Here is a 16,742-nt window from a genome sequence, read left to right as displayed (position 1 = left end):
TTTTTCAACAAAATGAGAGGAAATAAATGTATAGCTATGTCTTAGTACTTACTTCCTGAGTCATTGATGTTGACTGGTAGGGCTTTGGATATGTCACTAGTTTGGCAGACTAAACATTTGCCAAGTATAAAAAAAATACAAATAGAAACTCTAGGGAATAAAGCAAAGGACAAAACAGAATTCTCTTTCTGTAGCTTAATCAATGAAAATCCTAGTGTAAAGTACATCTGCATGGAGATTGGTGGAGAAAGGGGTCTAGGTATTACAGACAACAGCAAACTCAGAGATCCAGGTCCAGCCTCAGGTGTTTCTGGCATATTTAATAATCCTCATGATCATGAAAACAATGATAAAAATAACTACTATTATGGTGGGTACCTATAACCAAACTCAATTTAATGCAGCATTAATAATATTGGTTCTTGAGTTAGGAAAACCCAGGTTTGAATAAAGCTCTGACATATACTATTTCTGTAACATTGTCTGTGATACTTTACTTTTTCTTTTTCAACTTCCTAATTCTTGAAAGTATCCACTCAGCCAAAGTTCTCAGGTCATCCTCAAGGGAAGAAAAACAAGACCCTAAATATTTACAACTAATTCATTGCCTTGGAGACTCAGCGTAACAAAAAAGGAAGAAAGCTTGAGTAATCACTTTAAAATTTAGCTTATAAGACTACATTTATGAGTAACTGTGGTACACTGCAAAAGTGGAGCAATATATAACTAAAACTCAGAAGGCCCATTTCTTAGACTTTCTACTTCTAGTTAGTTGCTCTGAATCATTGAAAAAAATAACCTGCTTGAAATGGTGACAAAGCTTTTACTTTTTCCTCTCCAGGAATCCCTTTTTTCTCCTTTTCCTTCTCTCCTACTCAAAAGGGCAGGAAGAGTTGTATTTTATCTGTACTCTGCAACTTTTGTAGAGTAAACATCTGCAGAGGTGGCAAACACTGATTTTGCTCCATCTCTGAAACTAGAAAATGTACCTTTTATCTGATCAAATGCACTAAAAATAAATAAGGGAATAAGATATTAAGTGATTCCTCCTGTCTGACTCCAAGTGATTCATGCAGACAAAAGTATACAAAAGCTCAGTTAATTTGGAGATTAATCTGAAACTTTCATATTTTATATGAGAAAAATGCAGCCCTCCAAGATTAAACAACTACTGTTTCTCAATGGTTAGTGAGTAATCAAGGCCACAGCTACTGAGGAAAAGTCTATAAATGGACCTTCTGAGTTTTAGTTAATTGTTCCATTTTTCCCAGTGTATCCAAGTTACTGATAATATAAGAATAATGCTATAGATCAATTTTCAAAATAAATTAATGTTTTATGTGTATATACTGGACAATGATAACATAAATTTTAAATTGAATATTTTTTAATTCTAGAGATACATTTTTGAATTCATAAAATTGAAAAAAGATACTGTTATGTGTAATAGAAGCTATCTAATAAACATTTACTAAATGAATGGAGGCACTTGTTTATCAATGCCTCTTAGTAGTGCTATAATGCGATACATGGAGAAATTTGGGAACATCAATATTTCATAAGATGTAAATTAAAGATAAATGTTCTCACAGCATTGTATCTAAACACAGTAGAGTAGTGCCTTTATAAAATTCAAAACAAACTTACAGTTTGGGGGAAAACTTCATATTTGTCGTGAGTTATTAAAAGTTAAATTATAACATTTTTAAAACTAGTAATTTAACTTATCCATTTAAATAACTAACCAGTAATTTTAAAACTTATCAATATACAGATAAATATAACCTGTGCAGTTGCATCTATCTGGCTTTACAGAAATAATAGCACTTTTATTTAATATACTAATCCACAAGTATAGATTTGTATTTTTAATCGAACTTCTTAGTAATTAAGATTTAATAGTTTCTAAAATATATCTTCTATTTGAATCATCAGAAGAGTAATTGAATGATATATTACATTTAAAAATTTTTAGTTTTCTACCACTTGATATCATATTTAATCTCCAATTACTTGAGATTTCCTTCCACATATCTTTTCTATTAAATTAAGTAAATCAAACTTCAGGATGGATAAAAAATGTGATACACACACACACATACACACACACAAAATGAAATATTATTCAGCCTTACAAAAGAATAAAATCTTGCCATTTGTGACAATATGGATGGACCTTGAGGATATTATTGTAAGTGAACTAAGTTAGAGGAGGACAAAGACCATATGATCTCATCTATACATGGAATCTAAATACACAAAAGCAAACTCACAGATACACAACCTTAGTTACCAAAGGCTGGGGATGTAGGGTGGAAGGATAGGAGGGGGGAGGGAAATGGGTGAAGGGTGTCAAAAGGCACAAACTTGGAGTTACAAAGAGATCACATGTGAATATAAGCTACATATCATGACTGTAGTTAATGATACTGTATTGCATATTTATCTTAAAAGTTTTCATCACAAGAAAAAGACATTTGCAACTTATGTGTGGTGACAGATGTTAACTAGCCTTAATGTGATTATTTTGCAATATACATAAAAAACAAATTATGTCATACAATGAAACTATTATAATAGTCATATGTCATTTATGGCTCAATAAATAAATAAAATGCCTTCCATTTAGTAAGCCCTTAAAAAACAATAATAATGCTTTTCCTGGTGAAAAGATTGTGAGGGATTTCAATTTATAGGGAATTTATTTTTATATTTGTTAAATTAGTAGAACAAGTATTTATATGTTTATAACAAAAAAGTTAATGAATTAATGATACAACCGCTATAGAAACAGTGAAGTAGCCATGAATACTAAAATCAGTTATTAAATGAAGTCCAAAAATGTGTTTTATAAATAAAATCACAAAGATACTACATTCAAATCATTTTAATAATAATAAATTACTTATCTTGATTAATGTATAAGTAAAACTGGCAACTGATTAGATAAGATTGGTAGAAAATAAAGGCATAATACTGCCTTTGCATACATATAGTTTGGACACACTTTTACTCTCAACAGTGACAATAAGATAGTAGTAAGCCATTATTTCATACCCCAAAATCCATAGGAAGTGCACTTTCTAATGCCTAAAAATGATGAAAGCAAATGAAAAAGAGGAAGAGACAAAGAGATAAAATAATGGAGGTATGAGGAAGAGAAAGCATAAAACATGGTATCAAAAACAAGAACATATCAATTCATAAAATACATAATTTGAAAAAGACTACCTTGAAATGCCATCTGAATACTCCTGGGTCAGTTTCCTCTTCCTGCCCATATCACTAAAAGAAACACATTTGAAGAATCATATACCAAGAATCAAAATGGAGACTTAGAAAAATAAACATCAGATGTGGGTGTGAGGAAAAAATCTAATGTCATGTCTATGGGGGCACAACTGGGAATAATATCAGGGGCTAATAATAATTAGGCAGTAAAATAATGTAACAGTCTATTTTATTATTATTGTTCTAGTCTTAATTTTTGGTGTTTTTGAAATCTGTAGTGATTTGCACATGCCATTTTTTAAATCAGAACAAAACAATCCAGTAAGTATAGATTTGTGCTATAACACTTGGTATAAAAAGTGGATATTTCCCAAATCAAATTATATCTAACCCTGATTTATCATTCACAGAGTGGAAAGATATCCAATATCAGTTAACATTTGGGAGACTTTTGGACTCTGAATTCTAGTCAAGACTAGAGAAAATTGGGGAAGGTCATTCTGGTATTCAGCTTTCCTACTAACTGCTGAGATTCCTTGTCTAAGATTTTTTTGTCCCTTTTGAAGAAGAGTACTCCAGTCCCTCATTCTAAGCTTGGACTGGGAGATATTTTGCCGTATATCCATCCGCCTTACACAAAACATACAGCTATATCAGGAAAATGAGCCTCAAATTTCCCAAGCCAAAACTTTCCACCTTAATCTCAGAGAAGCTGAACTTTTTTTTTCCCAACCAGGAGGCCACTCCACCCTTATTCAACACACAATAATATACCATTCAGTCCCCAACCCCCGAGTGGGGGGTGTTTATAATAACAGGAGAGGAGAACAACCTGTCAGATGGATAGTAGAATTCTATAATTCATCTGCAGTGCCAGAGCCCTGTAAGACCTCTCTATCTGATAGAATATAGGGAGTTCCCAGGCGTCTTGGGAAAACTGGGTGGGGGAGACACACTCAGGACATCTGGAGTAGTAACTATTGATAATACATATGTAAATACTTATGTAATTTAATAACCAGTACCAACAGTATTTGTTGAAAATCAGTTTTACCCATCCATCTATCTTGGACTAAGAAACTCAATTCCCTTGAATCTCTCTGAAAAATACAACTAACCATGGAAATAAAAAGCAAAACCACAGTACACAATTATTTTTCAAAGAATGAATTAGCATATCTTGGTATTCATTTGTTTTGCAAGGAATGAATAATCCAGACTTAGATTTATAACTCCCTTTTTGTGTAAAATTTAGATGCAGTCTACATAGTGATGTGATTTAGCATTTTTCTGTTGTAAATAAGGTAAAATTAATACATGTAGAAGTTCTATATTCAATTGAAAATTTTGTTTCCATTCACAGTTTTTCTAGATTTTACTACTGATTTACAGATATAGTCTAACATGCAAACATAAAATTATTTTTAAAAATGATTTTAGGGGTGGAGCAAAGATGGTGGTGTGAGTAAAGCAGTGGAAATATCCTCCCAAAACCACATATATTTTTGAAAATATAACAAAGAAAACTCTTCCTAAAAGAGAGACCAGAAAACAGAGGACAACAGCCAGACCACATCCACAACTGCGAGAACCTCGCGAAAGGGGTAAGATACAAGCCCCAGCCTGGTGAGACCCGAGCGCCCCACACCCCAGCGCCCAGCGAGAGGAGAAGAGGTGGAGCGGGGAGGGAGAGGGAGCCCAGGACTGCTAAATATCTAGCCCCAGCCATCCGCACCAGAGCGCAGACACAGTGCATGCGTGAGGTGCTGGAAAATAGGGAAAAAGGATAGTAAGACCTGTGAGCAGGTCCCTGCAGATGTTGCACCCGGGACAAAGAAAAGCAAGTGCTTTTTGGAAGTCTTAAAGGGACAGGGACCTCACAGCCTGACGGGAGCATCCTGGGACACTTAGTCGAGCAGCAGGGCATCTGGGGATCTCTGGGCACTCTAACCCCCTGGGAAGCAGGGAGCATGGAGGCCCCTCACGGAGATAAACAGACTCCTGGCAGTTCCCCCTACAACATAGCTCCACCATATCAGAGCACCTGCCCGAGCCAGGCCACGCCCACAGCAACAGCGGAGATAAACTCCATAGCAGCCGGGCACGAAGCAGAAGCCCTGTCTGCGCGCAGCTGCCCAGCACAAGCCACTAGAGGTCGCTGTTCTCCCAGGAGAGGAGGGTCACAAACCAACAAGAAGGGAAGTTCTTCCAGCCATCACACGTCCCAGCTCTGCAAACTATTCCTATCACCATGAAAAGTCAAAATTACAGGCAAACCAAGATCACAGAGACAACACCAGAGAAGGAGACAGATCTAACCAGTCTTCCTGAAAAAGAATTCAAAATAAAAATCATTAACATGCTGATGGAGATGCAGAGAAATATGCAAGAGCTAAGGGATGAAGTCTGGAGAGAGATTACAGATGCCAGGAAGATTACAGAAGTGAAACAAACTCTGGAAGGATTTATAAGCAGAATGGATAAGATGAAAGAGGCCATTGATGGAACAGAAACCAGAGAACAGGAACGCATAGAAGATGACACACAGAGAGATAAAAGGATCTCCAGGAATGAAACAATATTAAGAGAACTGTGTGACCAATCCAAAAGGAACAATATCTGTATTATAGGGGTACTGGAAGAAGAAGAGAGAGAAAAAGGGATAGAAAGTGTCTTTGAAGAAATAATTGCCGAAAACTACCCCAAACTGGGGGAGGAAATAATCGAACAGACCACGGAAATACACAGAACTCCCAACAGAAAGGACCCAAGGAGGACAATACCAAGACACATAATAATTAAAATGGCAAAGATCAAGGACAAGGAAAGAGTTTTAAAGGCAGCTAGAGAGAAAAAAGTCACCTACAAAGGAAAACCCATCAGGCTATCATCAGACTTCTCAATAGAAACCTTACAGGCCAGAAGAGAATGGCATGATATATTTAATGCAATGAAACAGAAGGGCCTTGTACCAAGGATACTATATCCAGCACGATTGTCATTTAAATATGAAGGAGGGATTAAACAATTCCCATACAAGCAAAAGTTGAGGGAATTTGCTTCCCACAAGCCATCTCTACAGGGTATTTTAGAGGGACTGTTCTAGATGGGAACACTCCTAAGACTAAACAGATGTCACCACAGAAAATAAAATCACAGCAAAGAAAGCAGACCAAACAAATACTAACTAAAGGCAAAAAATAAAATCAACTACCAACTAAAAGCAGTTAAAGGAAACACGAAAGAGCACAGAATAAAACAACCAACATATAAAGAATGGAGGAGGAGGAATAAGAAGGGAGAGAAGAAAAGAATCTCCAGACAGTGTATACAACAGCTCAATAAGTGAGCCAAGTTAGGCAGTAAGATACTAAAGAAGCTAAAATTGAACCTTTGGTAACCACAAATCTAAAGTCTGCAATGGCAATAAGTACATATCTTTCAATAGTCACCCTAAATGTAAATGGACTGAAGGCACCAATCAAAAGACACACAGTAACAGAATGGATAAAAAAGCAAGACCCACCTATATGCTGCTTACAAGAAACTCACCTCAAACCCAAAGACATGCACAGACTAAAAGTCAAGGGATGGAAAAATATATTTCAGGCAAACAACAGAGAGAAGAAAGCAGGGTTGCAGTACTAGTATCAGACAAAATAGACTCAAAACAAAGAAAGTAACAAGAGATAAAGAAGGACAGTACATAATGATAAAGGGGTAAGTCCAACAAGACGATATAACCATTCTAAATATATATGCACCCAACACAGGAGCAACAGCATATGTGAAACAAATACTAACAGAACTAAAGGGGGAAATAGAATGCAATGCATTCATTTTATGAGACTTCAACATGCCACTCACCCGAAAGGATAGATCCACTGGGCAGAAAATAAGTAAGGACATGGAGGCACTGAACAACACACTAGAACAGATGAACCTAATAGACATCTACAGAACTCTACATTCAAAAGCAACAGGATACACATTCTTCTCAAGTGCACATGGAACATTCTCCAGAATAGACCACATACTAGCTCACAAAAAGAGCCTCAGTAAATTCCAAAAGATTGAAATTCTACCAACCAACTTTACAGACCACAAAGATATAAAACTAGAAATAAATTCTACAAAGTAAACAAAAACGCTCACAAACACATGGAGGCTTACCAACATGCTCCTAAATAATCAATGGAGCAATGAACAAATTGAAATAGAGATCAAGGAATATCCGGAAACAAATGACAACAACAACACAAAGCCCCAACTTCTGTGGGACACAGCGAAAGCAGTCTTAAGAGGAAAGTATATAGCAATCCAGGCACACTTAAAGAAGGAAGAACAATCCCAAATGACTAGCCTAACATCAGAATTACTGAAACTGGAAAAAGAAGAACAAATGAGGCCTAAAGTCAGCAGAAGGAGGGACATAATAAAGATTAGAGAAGAAATAAACAAAATTGAGAAGAATAAAACAATAGAAAAAATCAATGAAACCAAGAGCTGGTTTTTCGAGAAAATAAACAAAATAGATAAGCCTCTAGTCAGACTTATTAAGAGGAAAAGAGAGTCAACACAAATCAACAGTATCAGAAACGAGAAAGGAAAAATCACGACGGACCCCACAGAAATACAAAGAATTATTAGAGAGTACTGTGAAAACCTATATGCTAACAAGCTGGGAAACCTAGGAGAAATGGACAACTTCTTAGAAAAATACAACCTTCCAAGACTGACCCAGGAAGAAAGAGAAAATCTAAACAGACCAATTACCAGCAATGAAATTGAAGCGGTAATCAAAAAACTACCAAAGAACAAAACCCCCAGGCCAGATGGATTTACCTCAGAATTTTATCAGACATACAGAGAAGATATAATACCCATTCTTCTTAAAGTTTTCCAAAAAATAGAAGAGGAGGGAATACTCCCAAACTCATTCTATGAAGCCAACATCACGCTAATACCAAAACCAGGCAAAGACACCACCAAAAAAGAAAATTAGAGACCAATATCCCTGATGAATGTAGATGCAAAAATAGTCAATAAAATATTAGCAAACCGAATTCAAAAATATATCAAAAGGATCACACACCATGACCAAGTGGGAGTCATCCCAGGGATGCAAAGATGGTACAACATTCGAAAATCCATCAACATCATCCACCACATCAACAAAAAGAAGGACAAAAACCACATGATCATCTCCATAGATGCAGAAAAGGCATTTAACAAAATTCAACATCCATTCATGATAAAAACCCTCAGCAAAATGGGTATGGAGGGCAAGTACCTCAGCATAATAAAGGCCATATATGACAAACCCACAGCCAACATCATACTGAACAGCGAGAAGCTGAAAGCTTTTCCTCTGAGATCGGGAACAAGACAGGGATGCCCACTCTCCCCACTGTTATTAACATAGTACTGGAGGTCTTAGCCACGGCAATCAGACAAAACAAAGAAATACAAGGAGTCCAGATTGGTAAAGAAGAAGTTAAACTGTCACTATTTGCAAATGACATGATATTGTACATAAAAAAGCCAAAAGACTATACTCCATAACTACTAGAACTGATATCGGAATACAGCAAAGTTGCAGGATACAAAATTAACACACAGAAATCTGTGGCTTTCCTATACACTAACAATGAACCAATAGAAAGAGGAATCAGGGAAACAACTCCATTCACAATTGCATTAAAAAGAATAAAATACCTAGGAATAAACCTAAACAAAGAAGTGAAAGACCTATACTCTGATAACTACAAGACACTGTTAAGAGAAATTAAAGGGGACACTAACAAATGGAAACTCATCCCATGCTCTTGGCTAGGAATAATTAATATCATCAAAATGGCCATCCTGCCCAAAGCAATATACAGATTTGATGTAATCCCTATCAAATTACGAGCAACATTCTTCAACGAACTGGAACAAATAGTTCAAAAATTCATATGGAAACACCAAAGACCCCGAATAACCAAAGCAATCCTGAGAAAGAAGAATAAAGTGGGGGGGGATCTCACTCCCCAACTTCAAGCTCTACTACAAAGCCATAGTAATCAAGACAATTTGGTACTGGCACAAGAACAGAGCCACAGACCAGTGGAACAGATTAGAGACTCCAGACATTAACCCAAACATATATGGTCAATTAATATTTGATAAAGGAGCCATGGACATACAATGGTGAAATGACAGTCTCTTCAACAGATGGTACTGGCAAAACTGGACAGCTGCATGTAGGAGAATGAAACTGGACCACTGTATCACCCCATACACCAAAGTAAATTCGAAATGGATCAAAGACCTGAATGTAAGTCATGAAACCATAAAACTCTTAGAAAAAAACATAGGCAAAAATCTCTTATACATAAACATGAGTGTCCTCTTCTTGAACATATCTCCCTGGACAAGGAAAACAAAAGCAAAAATGAACAAGTGGGACTATATTAAGCTGAAAAGCTTCTGTCCAGCAAAAGACACCATCAATAGAACAAAAAGGTACCCTACAGTATGGGAGAATATATTTGTAAATGACATATCCGATAAAGGCTTGACATCCAAAATATATAAAGAGCTCACACACCTCAACAAACAAAAAACAAATAATCCAATTAAAAAATGGGCGGAGGAGTTCTCCAAAAACAGACAGTTCTCCAAAAAAGAAATTCAGATGGCCAACAGACACATCAAAAGATTCTCCACATCGCTAATTATCAGAGAAATGCAAATTAAATCCACAATGAGATATCACCTCACACCAGTAAGGATGGCTACCATCCAAAAGACAAACAACAAATGTTGGTGAGGTTGTGGAGAAAGGGGAACCCTCCTACACTGCTGGTGGGAATGTAAATTAGTTCAACCATTGTGGAAAGCAGTATGGAGGTTCCTCAAAATGCTCAATATAGACTTACCATTTGACCCAGGAATTCCACTTCTAGGAATTTACCCTAAGGATGAAGCACTCCAGTTTGAAAAAGACAGATGCACCCCTATGTTTATCGCAGCCCTATTTACAATAGCCAAGAAATGGAAGCAACCTAAGTGTCCATCAGTAGATGAATGGATAAAGAAGATGTGGTACATATACACAATGGAATATTATTCAGCCATAAGAAGAAAACAAATCCTACCATTTGCAGCAACATGGATGGAGCTAGAGGGTATTATGCTCAGTGAAATAAGCTTAGCGGAGACAGAGAAATACCAAATGATTTCACTCTTCTGTGGAGTATAAGAACAAAGGAAAAACTAAAGGAACAAAACAGCAGCAGAATCACAGAACCCAAGAATGGAGTAACAGGTACCAAAGGGAAAGGGACTGGGGAGGATGGGTGGGTAGGGAGGGATAAGGGGGGGGAGAAGAAAGGGGATATTATGATTAGCATGCATAATGTGGGAGGTGGGAGAAAGGGGAGGGCTGTGTAACACAGAGAAGACAAGTAGTGATTCTACAACATTTTGCTATACTGGTGGACAGTCACTGTAATGGGGTACGCAGGGGAGACCCGGTGTAGGGGAGAGCCTAGTAAAAATAATATTCTTCATGTAATTGTAGATTAATTATAAGAAAAAAAAAGAGAAAGAAAAGGGGGATTACTCCCTGATAGGATAAAACTAACTGCAAATCAACAATTAATGTATGCTTTACATATCCTTAATTTTGATCATTTAAAGGGTGTCAGATGATCAGCTATGGAAGTACATTTTTCTGATAATATTACTTTCTCTTAAAAAAAAAAAAAAGCAGTTCCTGTGTGGTGATCTTCAATAGGTTCTTCACAATGGTATAAACGTCATATCAAAGTGTGAGCAAAGGGTTTGTTTATGTTTATACACAGGATCAAAGCCTAATTTGGCTACCCAGAAAATGAATTAAGATACGATATGAAGAAGGACTTCCAACATCAACATCCTCTGGAAGAGTCATTCCAGAAGATGATCATCAAAAAACTTCAACAAAGATCCTGGCGCTGCTGCAGTTGTAGCTGCATTCATCCCACCGGTTCCTGGACTTGCCATTGGAATGAAGAAGGAGATATCTAAGCTGGCCTGTGCATACAGTAAAACAACAAATTTGACTGGATCTGTACTGTTGGAACTCAACCAAGAATTAGGAGAAGTGCAAGTTGCAGTGCTCCAAAATCGTGCAACTATAGACTATCTACTGTTAAAAGAACACATGGGATGTGAACAGTTCCCAGCAATGTGTTGTTTTTATATGTCTTATTTTTCTCAAACTATTCAAATTCAGTTAGACAATATCCATCATATCATTGATAAGTTTTCACAAATACCTAGGGTACTAACTGGTTTTCTTGGTTTCACTGGATATGGCTGGTAATTGTAGGTCTGCTTTTTTTATGTAGCTGTATTCCTATTATGTTAATGTATGTGCACAATTTAATAAGTAGTTTAAAACCTGTACATTCTTATGTTACTCTAAAAAAAGATATGTCAAAGAAATAATCAATCTTCCCATATTTTCTTCCATCTGCTACTTCTATAGCTTTTCTTCTTCCTTCCTAATTACAACCCTTTAGAAGAATTAGTGCCTCATATCAAAAATTACCAAGTATCACAATTCTTCCAAGTGGTAAAGATACCTCAAGACAAATACTGGGCATAGAAGCCACAGGGCATAAATCTGCAAAGAAGTAAAAAGCTAACCTTTTTAAACAATATTGCTTCTCTCTCACTTACCAACTTTTCATTTCCCTGTATGGCCCCGGAAGATGACTGGTTAGCCAGAGACGGGTAAGATTCCTCAAGGGAGGAACAACCTAAGACAGGCACAGTCACAGTGGGGCCATCAGGTGAGAAATTGGGGATCAACAGAGGTGAGACTTAGAACCTCACCCCCCCTGTTTTGAGAGAAATCTTCTGCATCTGTGGATGTTTTGTTGCCCTTGTCTTGCTTGGATTAATACTTAGTCTATAGGCACACACCTGATCATCTACATTTGCCCTCTTACAGCACTAAATTATGTTTTCTACCTTTATCTTGCATCTACCTACCACTTCAGCATTTTATTTAAAAAAATAATGATAATAATAATAATAATAAGGGAGAAATGTGGGATTCACATATAAATCAAGTATAAAAATCAAACGAATAATCATATCTGACTTGATTGTTTATAGTTCATGATGAGTGATCAAAACCGAAAGTTTCTGTGATATGACTGCCCTTGCACTGTTCACCATGTAAGAACTTATTCACTAGGTAAAACCTTTTTCACCATGTAAGAACTTGTTTGTTATGCTTCAGAAGATTGGAGACTGTTGAGATATAGGCTTGGGGTTGATTAATGACTGTGCATTGAGTCCCCTATACAGAATTTTATTGTTGTTAAGAACAATTTGATCAATAAATATGAGAGATGCTTTCTCAAAAAAATATGATTTTAAATATTCCTTTCATGTCATAATATTACACTTTTAAAAATCAGGATATTTTGAGACATTATTTTATTGTTGTATCCCTCAGTGCTTGTTTTCAGATGAGTGATGAAAATGTCTGTTGGCAGTTCTGGAACTCTTATCTTCAAACTGGAATGATTTCAAATGTTTGAACACAATGTCTGTCTATCCACAGAGAATCTAGAGAGTCAGGTGGGATATAGCATCAGAAAAGGTGAATTATATTAGTAGTTTTTCTCTTGACCCTGGGTTGTCAATTTAACCTCACTGGTTTCTTAGTATTGGCACCAGTGTAATGAATAATACAAGAGTAATATTATCTAGATATATCAGGAAATATATAATGCATTTAATATCAGTATTCTAAAGAAAAATTTTCTTAAAATAAATATAAATTTGCCATTATAACCTAGGTCAAAACTGGGAGAGAGCATAGGGTATGTACTCAAATCTAAAATAAATGTTTAAATTTTTAATAAACTATTCTCCTTTTACACATTGTAGTTCTTTCTTGGTGTTCTAAATATAATCACTGAATTTTATTTTGTTACTCATGATCAATTACAAAAATAACTACTAACCCTATGACCACTGATTAAGGCAAACTCTAGGCAACTTGACCCTCTGGTTCATTTTCATTAAGAACATAATCTTGGGGAGAAAATCAGGCTGAAATTAATGGCACAGACACAGAATGTGCTTCGAGATTCCACATATCTAAGGCCTATAAATAGGATGCATGCAAAATGTGTACTGAAATAATGTGACTCAAAAACAACACAGCCCCAGCTTTATGATCCTTCAGTAATCATGGCAATGAGCTAATGGACTTAACTAAAAACAAAAATGTTTTATGTAAACTTTTTTTTTTCAAAGCTTCACTTTGCCTCAAAGTACCAGAAACATACATAAAATAAATCTTAACTACATTTGAATGTTGTTGAATTAAAATGCATGTGTTTAGGAAACAAAATGTAAATAAGTTAGTCTCCTCTGATAATACACTGTAGACTGTCTTAGTGTCTAAAGTCTGGTCTGATAATCTTTGCCTAAACCACAGAGAATATATAGAGACAATTTTTCTTCAAATCTTGATGTATAAAAGGACTGTTTGCTATTGGGCTGTAGTATTCATTGAGATGATTTTAATGTACATTTCCTGGTCATAACACTAATGGTTCTGCTTCAAGAGCCTGTAATATAGCCTACAAATAACATTTTTAATAAATGAATTGATGTAAACTGTCTAGCCACCAGTCTAAATATCCTGGCCTTGAGTCCTGTGCCTTTGCTGGTCTGAGAGTCTTAAAATCACAGTTCGACTGAGAATAATCTACGAAAGACTCTTGGCCAGCTAAACTCACCATATAGCTCATAAACTAGCTATCCTCGGTTACTGGCAGATATGGAAACCCTCTAGCATCAATTCCCTACCCTAGTTTCATTCCCATGCTGTGTATACTTCCTCCCACAGGTGACAACAATTTACTGCTTTACATCCTCAGCCTCTTGATAAATTTCTCCGTCCACCTGCTGGCCTTGGGTAGAGAGAGAATTGAAGATAGAAACAGGATGGAAATAAACAGTGGTAACATGGCTCTTCCTCCGACATACTAAAGGTTTCTCAGTCTGGGCATCTGTGTCTCAGTCCTTTCAGCTCTCACAGGAACCCACCGCACCTACCTACCTCATCGCAGCCTCCTGCCTGCCTCCACTCACCTTTTCATCTGTTTCCCCGTGGTTCTTTCAGTCACTTCCCACCATACTCAAGTTCTTGTCCTTTTTGCTTTTCTGCATGTGTTCTCGGCCCCCTCCTCCTTGGGCTCTTACAGGATGAACTGACTTGGCTATGGTGGGAAAAGAAGGGTTATCTGAAAGTGACCCAGGGAACTTGTGTTGAATTACCTGGACAACAAGGCGGCTTTTGCTGGGGATTCTCCTCCCAATGTGAAAGACTAAGTCCACATTTAGTCTGTCTCCTGGTTCTTCTCATCGTTTTCCGTGTCTTTATGGTCTTCTCTTCGTCTACACGCAGAAGCCTAAGGTGTCCCAGCGGCTGCTGAGCCCGCCAGCGCAGCCCAGCCTGCAGGAGGCCAAGCGGGTGGGAGGCCTGGGCTCTGCGGCTATGAAGCAGAGCACCTCCGGCATGAGGACTTGGCCTCAGGGCCTCACACGCATCCCAGGCTCCAGAGGGCGTAGTGCCGGCTGCGCACCACACCCACATGCTTAACGCTGGCCGAGGGCTGCGTCCTGAGCGCTTCGCTGGAGACCAAGCCCCTCGGCGCCGCCCAGGGAGTAACACGAGCTTGCAACGAGCTCAAGATCCCAGGTGCTGAGCAACTAATTTCTATCACCTACTGGTAGCGAAACTCTATTGCCTGGCCCAATAAAGCCTTGTTGCTAATTTCCCATCAAACAGGCTGTTTTAAAGGTCTAAGTAAAACCTTCACTTGCCTGTCCCTCCCTCCCCCTCTGTCTTTTGCACACACACACACACACACACACACATAGTTTAACAAAGAACATACTTGCGTCTCTGCCACTCTGGACCTGGATCCAGTGCTCAGCCCTTGAACAACAGAAATCACACCTCCTATCACCCTCAGGGCCCAAGGAAGCACCACTCCCACCTCCCTCCTTGTAGTCTTGAGAACAAAAGATGGTACTGTCTAAATGCGCTGGGCTGTTGCCAGTGTTGGGGACTGTTCCAGGGCAGGAGATTTGAGAAGCAGAACAGTTTAGCAAGATAAAATGTACATTGTCAAATCCTCCTTTCAGATTGCCTGAACACAGATACTTGCAGAATGAAACATTATTTTCCAGTAGAGTTGAATACTATATGTTTATTTCTCTTGATTCCAGAGTTACTTATTTTAACAATGTTTGTAACACTTGCACGTGGCATTTGATAAATATTTTGCAATATTAAGCGATTCATAGAAGATTCATAGAAGAAAGTATACCAGCAAATTTATGTGCACATCTAGTCAAACGTATGGAGTATGATACTGATTCTTTACATTGTCCACTAGAACAAAGAAATTTTGAGTTTCATTTTCATAAAAATACTTAATGAAATGTAATCCAATTTTAAAAAATTAAATAAAATAATTCAGCCTCATCTAATAATATTGATTTAGAGTTTGTATATTTGTTAATAAAAATTTGTACTTCACCTTTTAGCAAAATAATTTTGACTATCTTAGAAGAAAAATTACATAGAAATACATGAAATTTTAATTTTTACATTTATATAATTTGCACTGTCAATAAAATATGGAGCACATTTAATTCAGTTACATTTTATTTTCTAGTCCTTTTGATCAACAGAAATAATTACACACTGAAATGACAGAAATAGAATTTATAAAGATGGAGCTCTGTAAGAACACTGAAGAAAATGTATTCCGTATTTATTTATGGAGGTACTATGCTTACATTTTAAACACTGGATCTCAGGTGTCTGAAAGATTTCTGATGAAGTTTGTTTATATATTCAAAAATCATTTGAGACAAAGAATAATTACTGAAAAAATAGGGTTTAATCTGATCTTCCTGAGTCGTGGATATCGTCAGAATTTCTTGCTCAAATTCATTTTTTATCAGACAGCTTTGAAATTTTGTTGACATGAGTCATAAATACTATAGCTTTTCACATATTCTTCAACTTGCTATTAAAAAGGCTTTTTAGCAGTGTAAAAGAATAGCATACAGTTCATTTAATAATTGTTAGATTGACTTATAACTTTTAATCTGGCGTATATAGGATTAGTACTATTGTTCAAGAGCCAGCAAATGGTAGGGTCATAACTGCTCATAGTAAAATCATTAAAAGAAAGAAAATAGGGAAGTCATTCAGGGTCACCAACTGGCACGCAAATCAACTGTGTTTGTCTAGCCAGTGAGCACGGGGACACTTGGGTGAATAGAAATATCAGGAGACACATGTCCTCTTTCTTTTTTGACCCTCAGTTTGAAATTTTGAGGTTTTCCCCAATTATATCTATTTCTACACCAGACTGTGTGACACTGTAAAATTTACTCTGGCCATGGCTGCATGATAACTGATTAATCCAATT

The 16,742-nt window shown here is 36.9% G+C and overlaps 1 pseudogene; it reads right to left on the bottom strand.

Annotated features, from left to right (window-relative positions):
• The window catches only part of LOC118913143 (protein BTG4-like), a 32,225-nt pseudogene extending 17,870 nt beyond the window's left edge, over positions 1 to 14,355 (bottom strand).
• Between the last annotated feature and the right edge of the window lie 2,387 nt (positions 14,356 to 16,742).

This window comes from Manis pentadactyla, chromosome 2 (genome assembly GCF_030020395.1).
Source record: "Manis pentadactyla isolate mManPen7 chromosome 2, mManPen7.hap1, whole genome shotgun sequence".
Classification (NCBI taxonomy): Eukaryota; Metazoa; Chordata; class Mammalia; order Pholidota; family Manidae; genus Manis; species Manis pentadactyla.
This window is presented reverse-complemented; position numbering and strand designations above follow the sequence as displayed.